The 14,952-nt window shown below is 44.5% G+C and overlaps 1 protein-coding gene across 1 annotated transcript in view; it reads left to right on the top strand.

Moving 5' to 3' along the window:
• The first annotated feature begins 3,384 nt into the window (after window positions 1-3,384).
• LOC127191793 (uncharacterized) overlaps window positions 3,385-14,952 on the top strand; it is a 38,620-nt gene continuing 27,052 nt past the window's right edge. Inside the window, 1 exon segment of the mRNA XM_051149111.1 lies at window positions 3,385-3,543. The gene's annotated coding sequence lies outside the window, so the exon portion shown is untranslated.

The following is a 14,952-nucleotide window of genomic DNA, read 5'->3' as shown; positions in this document are numbered from 1 at the left end:
AAGCCTCAAAACTATATCCTTTATTGAGTTCACTCTTAAATGAAATGGCATGTGGTTTCTGTTTTGCTGAGGTTTCTGTTTTGCTGACTGGACCAAAACTGACACATGTATAAATAAACTGAGCTCAAAAGAAAGAAAGGAACCAGTTGTGGAAGGCTAGAAAGACTCTGTCTCAAAATAATAATAATAATAATAATAATAATAATAATAATAATAATAATAATTAATTTTAAAAAGGAAGAAAGAAGGAAAGAAAAGGAAGCCAGGCGCGGTGGTGACCCCAGGGCTCAGGAGGCAGAGCAGGTAGAACCATGAGTTCCAGGCCAAACTGGTCTACTAAGAGAATCCTGGACAGCCAAGGCTACACATGGCTACCTTGTCTGGAAAAAAAGAAAAAGAAAAAAGAAAGAAAGAGAGGGAAGAAGGAAGGACTGCAGAGTACTTGCCTAGCATGTGAGCGACCCTAGGTTCAATACCCGCTACTGCAAAAGCAAGCAAGGCAAGAAAGAAAGAAAAGAAAACTCCAGAGTTAGAAATAAACTGAAAGGAGGCTAGAAGATGATACTGGACCCCCTGGAACTGCAGTTATCAGCAACTGTGGACTCCCACGTGAGCACTGGAATCAAACTCGGGTCCTCTGGAAGAGCAGCCAGTGCTCTTAACTACTGAGCTATCTCTTCAGCCCCTTAAATGTTTAACTTAAAAGTTAAAAAAGGGAGGGTGACAATAATCTAGTAGTGTCAGAAATGTAGGACAAGGGGCTGGCAGTTAAGAGTACTGCCTTTAAACCAGGCATAGTGGCACACACCTTTAATCCCCGTACTCGGGAGGCAGATGCAGGCAGATTGCTGTGAGTTCGCACCAGCCTGATCTAAAAAGTGAGTCCAGGGCATCCAGGACTACAAGAGAGAAACCCTGTCTCGAAAAAACCAAAGGGGAGGGAGGTGGGGGAGGGATAACATTTACACTGTGATTAACAATTGTCATTAACAACAGTTCTAGAGCTTGACACCCTCTCTTGGCCTCCTTGGGCACAAAGCACAAAAGTAGACATTTTTTATTATTATTGTATTTATTTATTTTGGTTTTTTTAAGACAGGGATTCTCTGAGTAGCCCTGGCTGTCCTGGACTCACTTTGTAGACCAGTCTGGCCTTGAATTCAGAGATCCACCTGCCTCTGCCTCCAGAGTGCTGGAACTAAATAAAGGTGTGCACCACCACATCTGGCTTGTTTTTATTTCTTATTTTCAATGTATGTATATGAATGTTTTGCCTTGCTTGTATGTACAAGTATCTCATACATGTAGTGCCCACAGAGGCCATCAGATTCCCCTGGGACTGGTGTTATAAATGGTTGTGAGTTACCATGTGGGTGCTAGGAGTTGAGCCTTCATCCTATGGAAGAGCAGCCAGAGCTCTTAACCACTAAGCCACCTCTCCAGCCCTGCCCCCCCTTTTTTTTTTTTTTTTTTGGTTTTTCAAGAAAGTGTTTCTCTGTATATCCTTGGCTGTCCTAGACTCACTTTGTAGACCAGGCTGGCCTCGAACTCACAGCAATCCACCTGCCTCTGCCTCCCAAGTGCTGGGATTAAAGGTGTGTGCCACTGCCACCTGGCTCTGACCATCTGTTCTTAGCAATTAGACACAGATATCAAAACAGACCTTACTCAGCAGGTTAAGCATCCTAGGTAGAGCTGTGTTTGCATCCTAATAATTCTACAATTCTTTGTTCAAGGCATTCATCCCACTCCCATATCCTACAACTTAAAAAGAAACTTCTAAGCCTTTAATCCCAGCACATGAGAGGCAGAGGCAGGCAGATCACTGTGAGTTCAAGGCAGCCTGGTCTACAAAGTGAGTCCAGGTCAGCCAAGGCTACATAGAGAAACCTTGTCTCGAAAAACAAAAAACAAATAAAGCGAGAGAAAACAAAAAACAAAAAAAAAAAAACAAAACAAATAAAGCAAGCAGGTAAATTATGTTTTCAGGAGACAGTTTCATTTCAACAACAAAGGATAACTTTATGCTTAATTTAAGACAAATACCACCATAAAAAGGGGGGGGGCGCTAACAAATAGTTCAGTGATAGGGTGCTTGCCTAGCATGCACCAAAACAAAACAAAGAAAAAAAGAAAAAGTTGGGTAAGCTAGGCTTCTAACCTCCTCCAGCCAAAGAAAAAGCAACATTTCAAGACGTACAGTAATGGCCATAACCATGCTTAAATCTTGAGTAGCCATCAAGGGCAGACAAATTCAGAAAGAGATTCAAATAATACAGATGACAAGTGCGACCCCAGAAGTAAGCAAAGAGGGTTGCCCAGCCCAGCATGGGGGAGCACACCTTTAAGTCCCTGCAAAGGGAGGTGGATCTCTGTGAGTTCAAGCTACAGAGCGGGTTCCAGGACATCCGGGGCTAAAAAGAGAAAGCCTGTCTCGAAAAACACAAAAAACGCAGCAGCAGCAGCAACAAAATCTTAAATTCGTATTCTCAAAGGTACTTACACATGCTCTCTGATTTGCCTCTCACACCAAACCAAAAAGTAGTAGATAAGGCAGGAAAGTTCATTGTTTACATGGAAAGGGCCTCCCAACACAGCCCTTTGGCCACCATTTACGCTCAGTGCTCAAAACTCCCCAGTATACCAAAACTCGCAAAAGCTGTGCAACCCTTGCCAAGGTAAGCCATAAACCTCAGTGTCCCCACCTATAAAACCTGAATAAGGTTGTCTGGAAATTTAAAATGATGATCCTCTTATACCGGCAACACAATGTCAGAAACATAGTGGAGGCTAAGAAGATGCTACTGTTGCTATCGTTAACAATAAACGAGCACCTGGCATCACAGGACCCTCAGGTACAATCCTTTGAGCAATCCACAACCCCCGAGACGCCCCGCGGTAGTCAGCCATAATCCCACTAGCAAAACCCCAAACAGACCCACCCCCCTCGAACATTGCCGGCTCCCACAAACTGGCCCCCTGTAAGTTCTCTTTCTCCCTCGGTTACGAAGGAGGCCTTCCTTTCGCACCGGCGTGGTCAGCAGCCCCTCTGGGCCTGGCCATCCCGTGAGCACCTAGCCGCACCCCAGCCAAGGGCCCGCGCCGGTTACCTGGCCGCGCGCACTGCTCCGCCACGCGCACTTCGGATCGCACCTCACCTCGAGATAGATGCCCCGCACGATGAAGACACGATTAGTTTAAATTATGGTCCCGCCCCGTCTCGCCGCCCTCTCATTGGCCCCGGCTGTTGTTAGCTGGGTAACCTGGAGGACCCGGGAAAAGGAAATACGAAGGCCACTCCAAAGGAAGAAGGGGTACTACTACTTCCGGATCCTGGTCTTGCCTTGAAGGTAACAAGAACTACAAATCCCAGCAAACCGCGCGGCTTCAGCGTCCTGCCCCGAAGAACTACAAGTCCCGGAAGGTAGCACGAGCATGTTCTCTGCGCCATCTAGGGCGTAGTGTCGAAGGTAGTTGCTATGGAGTTGCGCTAAGTAACCCTCAAATAGTGAGACGCTGAAGCCGGAGGGTAAGCCACTGCGGGTGAGTTGGGCAGGAAAACTATTGTAGGACACTAGAGGTTTCTGAAAGGGGAGGAACTCTAAAAAGTATAAGAACTTTCCCAGACGGAGACCTGAGATTTTCCCCAAATCTTTATTCCTGTTCACCAGTGAACCCAACACTCAAGATAAATTTCAGGACTTTGGGTATCATATCCATATATATTTTGCGCCTCAAGGCAAGTATGGTGCTTTCCTAGTATGGGTGCCTCAAGCCCCCTGGGAAATCAGAAACGCCCTCGAGCATGGTATTGGTTGTCCTCCGAGGAACTAGGACTCCTTGATTACATTAGAGTAATTCAGACCTTCATTCTAGAGATGTAGAAAATGTCACAGGGCTTAAAAGTCCCCCTTTGCTTACTCTTCCAAGCAAGAAGACCCTTTTCAGGGAATCAGCAGGTTCCTCCTATCCACACGCGTATGAGTGTTGTCTGTAAATTCGCCTCTTCCTCCTACATCCTGCCTCGTCAGCTTCTGGAAGCATTTCCTCTACATTCCTCATAAAAGATTTAGTCTATTTAGTAACTTCTCAAGTTCTTTTACAGCCTCCCTTTTTCTATTAAAGCAGCTCTATGCGTTATGGATATTTATCCCCATTTCACAGATTGAAAAACTGAAACCCAGAGATAAGTGACTTGCCCAAGGCCACACACCACACCACTGAAAAAGCTAGAAGTAAATTTCAGTTCTTTAAAGTCAAGCCACCTCCTGATGCAGCTTGACCTGGCTGCATCTGTACCCTGTACTTGTCCTAAAGATTACCCTAAATTGCATGAAGGATAAGGAACCTGTAGGACCATCTTGAGTTATATACAGTTCAACATGAGTGAGTTTCAAAAACATCCTTAAAATTATTAATGAAGAAGGAAACTAGAGACTGAAGGCAATAGGAATCAAATGCGTTTAAAGAAAGAAAACAAAACAGCTGACAGGACACCTGAGGTCTGAAGCTACCATGATTCATTGGCCCTGATTTGTCCACTTACTATCTAAAAGCTCTTCTGGGCTGTCTTCTGTTTCCCACCTCACTATACCCTCTTAGTCCTCGTTGGCACCTACACACCTTTATTTGCCACCCGCATGCCTACAGGGCAAGCCTTTCTTTCTTTGTTTTTTTGTTTTATTTTTTTTTATTTTTTAAGATTTATTTATTGCTGGGTATGGTGGCACACACCTTTAATCCCAGCACTGAGGAGGCAGAGGCAGGCAGATCACTGTGAGTTTGAGGCCAGCCTGGTCTACAAAGTGCATCCAGGACAGCCAAGGCTACACAGAGAAACCCTGTATAAGAGGGGGAAAAAAAGATTTAGTATTATGTATACAGTGTTCTGCAGGCCAGAAGAGGGCATTAGATCACATTATAGATGGCTGTAAACTACCATGTGACTGCTAGGAATTGAACTCAGGACCTCTGGAACAGCAGTCAATCCTCTTAACCTCTGAGCCATCTCCATATCTGTATAAACAATTGTGCCCTTGACATCTCCTTCAGGATATACATGAGGAATGTCAAGTTTAGTATCTCTCTTAGGTATTCCAACCCTAGGTCTCACTCAGAACTCCCAGGGTGTATAGAAGCCAAACCCCCAACTGTTAACCTTAATAACTCCCATTCCTTTTTTTGTTTCTTTTTTGTTTGTTTGTTTCTTGAGTCAGGGTTTCTATGTATAGTCTTGGCTGTCCTGGACTCCCTTTGTAGACCAGGCTGGCCCCGAACTCAGAGCTCCACCTGCCTCCCTGAGTGCTAGGATCAAAGGCCTGAACCACCACATCCACTTGAGATTTTTATTTTTCTTTTGGTTTGTCTACACAGGGTTTCTCTGTGTGGCTGTTCTAGACTCACTTTGTAGACCAGGGTGGCCTCGAACTCAGAGACCCACCTGCCTCTGTCTCCCGAGTGGTAGGATTAAAGGCATCAGTCACCACCACCGGCTTACATGTCTTTTTAAAAATATTTTTTGTGTGTCACATAAAATAATGCATGTATGATATATGTACCAGGGTGCTCGGGCCAGAAGAGAGCATCTGGTCCCCTGGCGCTGGAGTTAGAGGTGGTTGTAAACTACCAGTGAGGGTGCTGGGAACTGAGCTCAGACCCTATGCAACAGCAGCAAGTGCTCTTTGCTGAGCCATCTCTCCAGCCCCACTGTTTTGTTTTGTTTTTTTTTTTCTGTTTTGTTTTGTTTTTTTGTTTGTTTGTTTTTTACTTTCTTTTAAAGACTTGGTCTTCCTTTATAGCCCAGGCTGTCTTCAAATTCTCGATCATCCTACCTCTGCCTCCTACCTGTATATGATTTTTATTCTGTCCTAGCTACCATCCTATCCTTCCTGCACTCCTGTCAAGATATTTTACACACTTCAACCAAAATAATTTTTTAAATACTTTTTAAAATGAAAATCTGTTGTTATTCACTGAGCTTATCTCAAATTCAATATATATTCCATATCCTGTGGCTTCCTGCTGCTTTTACTGCTGCTTCTACAATAAAGGAACATCCTAGGTAGCTTTTGACCACTTCTCCAGCCTACACTTTAACCATATGTACTCCTGTTTTTTTCATTCTAGTTTATATCACTTTATTGAGATTTGGTCTTTTCCCTCAGCTGTAGTACTTGTCTTTTTTTTTTTTTTTTTTTGTGGGGAGTGGATGGTGAAAGTAAACCCGGTGTCTCACATATGCCACGATCAAGTCCCTGGAATACTTATCTTTTCCTCTTGTTACTCTCTACTTTTCAACTGTATTTCTTTTTTTTTGTTTTTTTTTTGTTTTTTTTGTTTTTTTGTTTGTTTGTTTGTTTTTCGAGACAGGGTTTCTCTGTGTAGCCTTGGCTGTCCTGGACTCACTTTGTAGACCAGGCTGGCCTCGAACTCACAGCGATCCGCCTGCCTCTGCCTCCTGAGTGCTGGGATTAAAGGCGTGCGCCACCACGCCCGGCTTCAACTGTATTTCTTTCAGAGGGCTCTTAGTCACTTCTTCAGAAATGGCCAGGTCAGATCCCTCAGTTATAGTGCCTGTGTCCTCCATCATTTTATTCAGTCATAGAAGTCAGGTGGTTGAGTATACTGTGACATCCAACTATGAGAAGAACATGGTTCCTGACCTGCCGGCGTTTCTGGTCAGATGACAGTGGGCAGATAATTAGAGTGTTCTGAGTGCTACCACAGCAATAAGTATAGGGTACAACTAGAGAGATTCCACATCCAGATTTGGGGAGAAGGAATTCTTTTCTCAGGAAAGTTCAAACTGGAGTTGACTCCTAAAGCACGAATAACAAGGAAAAAGTTGAAAGAAACTCTATTCCAAGCAGATCAATCTGGAAAGGGACTCCTCCAATCAGAGAGGCCCACGAGAGAACAGGGACCTGACTGTGCGGTGTTGGGTTTGGCCGACTGCAGAATATGGAGAAGATAAAGAGGAGATGCGAGTCGGCAGACAGGAGCCAAGTTATCCTCTGGCTTTCCTTTAGCACCTGGGGATGTAATCTTCCAGAAAATACTGGCTGTGTAGCTGATATTTTATGGCATCGATTGATTTCCCCCCTCCACCTGCAGCCCAGAGACAGAAACCTTCTTTGAGCTAGGCTCTCAGCCTCCCGTCAGTTTTCTACATCTCACTATTGCTGCAAGCCTCCTACAACATCATGTCAGAACACACTTGAAAGAGAGCATCAATCAATGAAGCAGATTCAAGTTTTTAGTAATTCTCCAAACTGGAAATTTTTTGTTAACCTGGGATTGGTTAAATAAATAATAAAGTAGGTGACACATGCCTGTAATCCCAGCACTCGGAGAGGCAGAAGTAAGCAGATCTCCGTGAGTTCAAGGCCAGCCTGGTCTACAAAGGGAGTCCAGGACAGCCAATGCTACACAGAGAAACCCTGTCTCTCAAAAACAAACAAAAAAACAATAAAGTTAGAAATATCATGTATACTATGTACCACTTAGCAGCTATTTTAAAAAGTAAGAGAATATGCAGACATTTGGAAAGAAAAAAATACTGAATTACAAAGGAATACACAGGGTTTATTTATAAAGATCTAGTCTCTTGCCGAGCGTGGTGGCACACGCCTTTAATCCCAACACTCAGAAGGCAGAGGCAAGTGGATCGCTGTGAGTTCGCAACCAGCCTGGTCTTCAAAGCAAGTCCAGGACACAGAGAAACCATGTCTCAAAAAACAAAAACAAACAAACAAACAAAAATCTAGTCTCTTTTACATGTATTCTAGAAGGTACTAAACTCTTCATGTAAACTAAGACTTTGTTCCTGCATCTGCTTGTACATCTTCCTGTTGTTTGACTTGATGTCAGCTAGCATATTAACATCTACACTATTTTTGGTTTTGGACACAGGGTTTCTCTATGTAGCCTTGGCTGTCTTGGACTCACCTTGTAGACCTGGCTGGCCTTGAACTCACAGAGATCTGCCTGCTTTTGCCTCCCCAGTGCTAGGATTACAGGAGTGTGCCACCATTGCCTGGCAATATCTACAGTTTTTAGAATTTTTTTAAGTTTTGAAAAGAAAAATTTCAACTCAAAACAAGTGTCCCCTTAGCCCTATCACGGGTCAGCTCAGTGGGTCGTTGGCGTGGTGAGATGAGTACCATATGGGGGGTCTTCTCTCAAAAGAGCAGCTGGCGAAGCGTCTGCCTCCAAGGTGACTGGAAGTCAGGCCGCCTCTGTGACACACTTAAGTCATCTTTTATTCCTTCTTTTTCTTTAATTATTCCATTTATCCATCAAACCAGTACCCAGTCTTTGTCAAGGTCAGCATGGAGTTTTTTATTGTTGTTGTTTTGGTTTTCCGAGACAGGGTTTCTCTGTGTAGCCTTGGCTGTCCTGGACTCACTTTGTAGACCAGGCTGGCCTCGACTCACAGAGATCCACCTGCCTCTGCCTCCAGAGTGCTGGGATTAAAGGCATGCGCCACCATGCCCGGCTTCAGCGTGGAGTTTTTAATCAAAATAGAAGTCTAACTTTTTGTCCCTGTCCTCAAGTTTACGGGGAGAAAACAGAAACTAAATAAATAATAAAGAAATGAGCGTGGAGGGCTAAAGCTGTAACTCAGTTCCTAGAGTACTTGCCCTGGCATGCACAAGGCCCCCAGGAACGCGCACAGAGTGAAGGGCTGATAGTATGACTACTTCCGTTTACTGAGCATCAGCTGGAGGCCAGCCAGCAGCTCTTCTGGCTTGTCTGCATTTCACAAGTGAGACAGCACGATGCTAAAGTTCTGTCCAAAGTGCAGCTGGGGAATGAATGGGTCAGTTAGCTATTGCTGTGTGTCAAGCCACCCCAAACCACAGTGGCTTAAAACAGTATTTATTCTTACTTTGATGACTCTGAGTTACCTGGATGGCTCTTATCCTGGCTGAGTTCATACATCTGCCTGCAGTAATTTGTGGGTTAGGTGACCCTCCCAGCCTAGTCTAAGCTGGCCGCAGCTGAGGTCATTAGCTCCTTTTCCTGTCTACCTCCTGCATATGGCTCATATCCCTCTAGCACTCTGGCCAGTTCGCATGGCATGGCAGAGAGCAAGAGAGCAAGTCTTCCTATAAAGCTCCTGCTTGCCAGGCTGGAAAAGGAGCTCAAAGATAGAGCACTGGCCTAGCAGTTAAAAGAGTCTTAAGTTCGGAGCCCAGTGCCCAAAACAAAACCTTAAATCTTCTCTTTTCTTCATTTTATCAGCATCTCCCTGGCTGGTCCAAATGCTGAGCTCAGCATCAAAGTCGGGTGGAACTATAAAATTTTAGTGCAAAGAGGATGGATACAGAAGAGACTGAATAGCAATCATTAATCTTTCCGGATTCAATACATAAATTGATAAAGCCAGCTGCTAGTGGACGCCTTTAATCCCAGCACTCAGGAGGCAGAGGCAGGCGGATTGCTGTGAGTTCGAGGCCAGCCTGGTCTACACAGACTGAGTCTAGGACAGTCAAGGCTGTTACACAGAGAAACCCTGTCTCAAAAAACAAAAAACCATCTGCAGCAGCACTTGCCTGTAATCTTAGGCAGTACAGGCAGGATGAGGAATTCAAGTCATCCTTGGCCACAGAGTGGGTTCCAGGCCAGCCTAGGCTATATGAGAACTGGTTTCAAAATGGGGATGGTGTGGCCAGAGAAATGACTCAGTGTTTAAGTGTACGCACTACTCCTGAAGAGGACCTGCATTTAGTTCCTAGTTTCATTCAGTGGGGGGCTCACAAGGACCTGTAAGCCTAGCTCAGGGGATCTAATGCTACCTTCTGGCATCCATGGGTACCTTCATACAGACACATACACATAATTTAAATATGTTAAATATACAGCTTTAAAGATGTATATAAGAAGGCTCAGGGAGCCACGGTAGTGGTGCACATCTTTCATCGTAGCACTCAAAAGGCAGAGGCAGGTGGATCTCTGTGAGTTCGAGGTCAGCCTGGTCTACAGATTGAGTTCCAGGACAGCCAAGGATACACAGAGAAACTGTCTCAAAAAACAAAAACAAAAAAAGAGCACTGTCTGCTCTTCCAGAGGTCCTGAGTTCAATTCCTAGCAACCACATGGTGGCTCACAAACATCTGTAATGTGATCTGGTGCCCTCTTTGTCGTGTAAGCATATATGCAGGCAGAACACTGTATAAATAATAAATCTTCAAAACAAAAACAAAAACTAAGAGGTCATGGTGGTTCAAGCCTTTAATCCCAACACAAGGGAGGCAAGGAAAGGGAAGGAGGAAATGAAGGTGGTGGTACAGGTACACTAGGCTGGTGCGACAGTATTCACTATTCACTAAATAGGCAACTGTAAGTTGGGCCTGGCTACAGATTGCTCTGCCACAACCAACAGAAACCCAGCAGGCCTCTCTGTGCTCTTGACAAGGCTCTATTATTTGTTCCTTGGTTTCATTCCTTTTGATCAGGCACAGGGCAGCAGGCACTCAGCAAATACTTGGAGAGTTGAATTTATACCTTACTAGGAATGAACTGTGGAATTAAACAGCTGGACCTGGGAGCCAGCTGTTGGAATAGCTCAGTGTCAACTCTGTCCAGACAGAAATCCATGTGCTGGGCATCCTTGTTCTTCAAGTGATGGTGAATAAGACACAATACTAGCTAGCAGCAGGCCGAGTCAGCCACGGTTCCAGAGCTCCACTTTCAGGGTTAACTTCTTCAAAAAAATTGACTGGAAGCTGGTACTACACAAAATCCTTTCTGCACTAAAGTTCTAGTCAACAGAGAATAGTAAAAAATCCTTTTCTTTGGTATTTTAAAATACATGTTCAATGGTACAGAAGTCAGGCTCCAATCTAGCCCTTAGTCTGAGGCTAAGGATTCAGTCTCCTCAGAGGCATCAAACCTATTGTAGGAAAATGGGGTGTCTGGTGCACTCCCATACTCTCAGCACTTGGGAGGTAGAAGCAAGAGCCTCAGGAGTTCAAGGTTATCCATAGCTACTCAGTGGGTGAGATATGTGGGATTTTATCTAAAAAAACAACAAAAATAGGGGCTAGAAAGACGGCTCAGCAGTCAGGAGCACTGGTGCTCTTCTAAAGGACCCAGGTTCAATTCCCAGCACTTCATGATGACTCACAACAGTCTATAACTCCAGTCCCAGGGGATCTGACCTCTGGCTTCTCTAGGCACCAGACACATAAGTGCACAGCATATGGACAAACATACATACAGGCAAAGCAATCATACACAATTTTTTTCTAGACAGTTTCTCTGTGTAGCCTTGGCTATCCAGGAACCACTTTGTAGACCAGGCTAGCTTTGAACTCACAACAATTCACCTGCCTCTACTTTCCTAAGTGCTGGGATTATAGGTGTGCACCATGCCTGGCTTATACACATAGATTTTTAAAAATAAACAAACAAAAATGTGGGTGCTAAAGTAGGTTGTGCTTCTGCCTAAGCTAGGTTCCTTTAGTTCTACAAAAGGAGACTCGAGGTTGCAGATGTGGCTTGCCCACCCAGGATGTGCAATGGCTGTACATGCTATTCCTAACACCACAGAGAGCGCAGGAGAATGAGTTGTTGGATGCCATAGGTTTTCCTAAACCAAAAGGAAACTGCCTCTCTTCAAATGTGCTAGTTGTGTGGGTTTTTTTGTTTTGTTTTAGTTTCATTTGGTTTTTTGTTTTTGTTGTTTGATTGGTTGTTTTTTGTTTTTTTTTTTTTCCAAGACAGGATATCTCTGTGTAACAGCTCTGGCTGTCCTGGAACTCACTCTGTAGTCCAGGCTGGCCTTGAACTCACAGAGATCCACCTGCCTCTGCCTCCCAAGTACTAGGATTAAAGGCGTGTGCCACCACTGCCCGGCTTGTGCTAGTTGTATTTTTTTAAGAGTGTGACATGCTTAAATTTCTTATGGGACATTAACAAATAAAAAGTCATTTTTACTATTAAAAAAAAAAAAACTGGGGCTGGAGAGATGGCTCAGAGGTTAAGAGCACTGACTGCTCTTTCAAAGGTTCTGAGTTTAATTCCCAGCAACCACATGGTGGCTCACAACCATCTATAATGTGATCCAATGCCCTCTTCTGGCCTACAGGTGTACATGCAGGCACAACACTGTATACGTAATAAATAAATAAATCTAAAAAAAAATAAAAAAGCAAACTGCCTAAATTAATCTAGCATGGCTGAGAAAACACCTGCCGACCAGGACAGTGAGGACCCCAGCATGTTGTCCACATGTTCCTCCGAGCTGGACTTTGCTGCTGCCTAGGGGGTCTTCATCTCCAGCATCAGCTCCAGATCTCCCCTTTTATCTGTTTCTAGTTTTAGATACAGTTTCTGTAGGCCAGTGGTTACTTCAAATTTGCTCTGTAACTGAGAGTGACTTTGAACTCCTGATCTTTCTGCTTCCACCTCCCAAGTACAAGGATTACAAGTGTAAGCTACCACAGCTACTTTGGTTTTAAGAAAGGATCTCACTATGTAACCCATGTTGGTCCTGAACTTGAGATCCTGTCTTAGCCTCCCCTCCAAGTGGGAGGGAGACCACTACACCCAACTAAACTCTTCCCTCTTGATCATGACTTTTTTTTAAGATTTATTTATTATGTATACAATGCTCTGTCTGCATGTACACTTGCAGGCCAGAAGAGAGCATCAGATTACATCATAGATGGTTGTGAGCCACCATGTGGTTGCTGGGAACCGAACTCAGGACCTCTGGAAGAGCAGACCGTGCTCTTAACCGCTGAGCCATCTCTCCAGCCCCTTGATCATGACTTTTATAAGTTTCTTCTCCTAGTCTTACTAGGCTTTGTCTTCCCATCATGGTCCGTCTCTAATAATGAAAATGGCAACTCCCAAATAGAGTTCAATGTCTCCCTTTTGTTACTGTTGTTGGGTGTTTGTTTTGTTTTAGATAGGGTCTATCTAGTCCTAGAGATCACTAGACTAGCCTGTCTTTTGATTCCAGAGATCCTCCTGCCGCCACCTCCTAAGTGCTGGGTTAAAAGAGCATGCCACCATGCTGACCTAGAATCTTCTCGACGGCACAGTTGTAAGCCTGTCCAGGTCTCCATACCATTATCGTGCTTTCACGGCGTTTGGAGGCCATTCCACGCCACTAGTCTCAGCTTTCAACTCAAGTTCTCTGTCTCCATCAAGTTACCACGTCCTTCCTGCAGCTTTGGTGTCTAACAGATGCCGCTGTTCCACAGTATAGCTACACACACGAAAGAGAGGCAAGTCCTAAACAAATGTAAGCAGGTGAAGGCTCAGATTTCCAGACAAGTTGCTTTTCTCAATAACATAAATGAATGTAGATAACTGTAAACATTTTGGAATGTTTCCATGTAACGCCATGTGTGCCCAGACCATGGTCCTCAAGCTGCATGAGATCAAGAACAGCTATGAAGAAGCCCACCACAATCATAAATTGAAAATATCGCTGCTCCTTTTTTGTAATGTGGTTCTCAGTCATGAACCTGGCAGATGACAATGTCACTATGGTTGACAAACTTGGCACAGCATGCGGAAGAGTGAACATTCATTATCTCATTTAGGTCCTACCTACACTGAAATAGATGCTAGTTTCATAAATATAATTTTCACCATTTCTTTCCTAACCATCTCAGCAGTGTGGCCATGAATTGTTACCCAAGTGTGTCGTTCCTGTGATGCGCATGTTCAGATCATGTCAGAGCAGTGTGATGTGGGAGCCTAAGTCCCAACAAAAGTGGACACAGTGGTTGCAATAAAAATCAGTCTCTCTCCTCTCTCTCTCTCTCTCCCTCTCTCTCTCTCTCTCCCTCTCTCTCTCTCTCTCTCTCTCTCTCTCTCTCTCTCTCTCTCTCTCTCTCTCTCACACACACACACACACCTATTCCTAATGAACAGTCCATGTCCATGGGGACTGTCAAAACACTTGACAGAATTCTGATGCTGTGTAGCTCAGGATGACACTTGACAAAAGGTCAGTTGAGACCACTATGTCTCATGTTGGAGAGTCTCATTTATCCCTGTCTGCCCTCAGACTTACTGTGTATCAGGAGTGACTTTGGGGCCTGATGACCACGCCTCTACCTCCTAAGTGCTGAGTTACAGCTGTATGCCACTATGCCCAGGGAGACTGCTAATCTCCCCACCTGTCTTTCCAGACAGGGTTTCTCCTGGCTGTCCTGGAGCTCTCTTTGCAGACCATGCTGGCCTCAAACTCATATAAACCCACTTGCCTATGCTTCCTGAGTGCTAAGACTAAAGGCATGCACCACTATGGCTGGCTTAAGATACTGATTTTTGTTTTGTTCTTCATTAATTAATTAGTTAATTAACTTTACATCCCTGTAGGAAATTCCTTCCCTTCTCTCCTCCCAGTCCCTTCCTCTTACTTCTCCTCCCTTCCCGCTGTGGCCCCCCTCCTTTTCTTCTCAGAGAAGGGGAGACTTCGCATAGGTATCAGCCTGCCTTGGTATATCAAGTAGGACTGGGCCCATCTTCTATTGAGGCTGGACAAGTCTGTGCAGTTAGGGAAAAGGGATACAAAGACAAGCAGCAGAGTCAGAGACAGCCTCTGCTGTTAGAGGTCCCACATGAGGACCAAGCTGCACATCTGTTAGACATGTGTGGGGAGCCTAGAAACATCCCATGGATACTCTCTGGTTGGTGCTTCAGTCTCTTTGACCCCAATGGGTCCAGGTTAGTTGGATTTCATAACTTTTCTTGTGTACTTGACCTTTCTGACTTTTAATCTCCCCCCCCCCATCTTCCATAAGATTCCCCTAGCTCTGCCTAATCTTTTGCTGTGTGTCTCAACATCTGTTTTTATCAGCTGCTGGGAGAAGCCACTCAGATGATTATTATGCGAACCTTCTGTCTGCAAGAATAGCAGAATATTATTAATAGTGCCAGTGGTTGGCTCTCTCATGGCATGCAAGTCAAGTTGAGCCAGTCACT

This window comes from Acomys russatus, chromosome 7 (assembly GCF_903995435.1).
Source record: "Acomys russatus chromosome 7, mAcoRus1.1, whole genome shotgun sequence".
Lineage (NCBI taxonomy): Eukaryota > Metazoa > Chordata > Mammalia > Rodentia > Muridae > Acomys > Acomys russatus.
The sequence above is the reverse complement of the archived record's forward strand: the minus strand, read 5'-3'. Positions and strand labels throughout refer to the sequence as shown.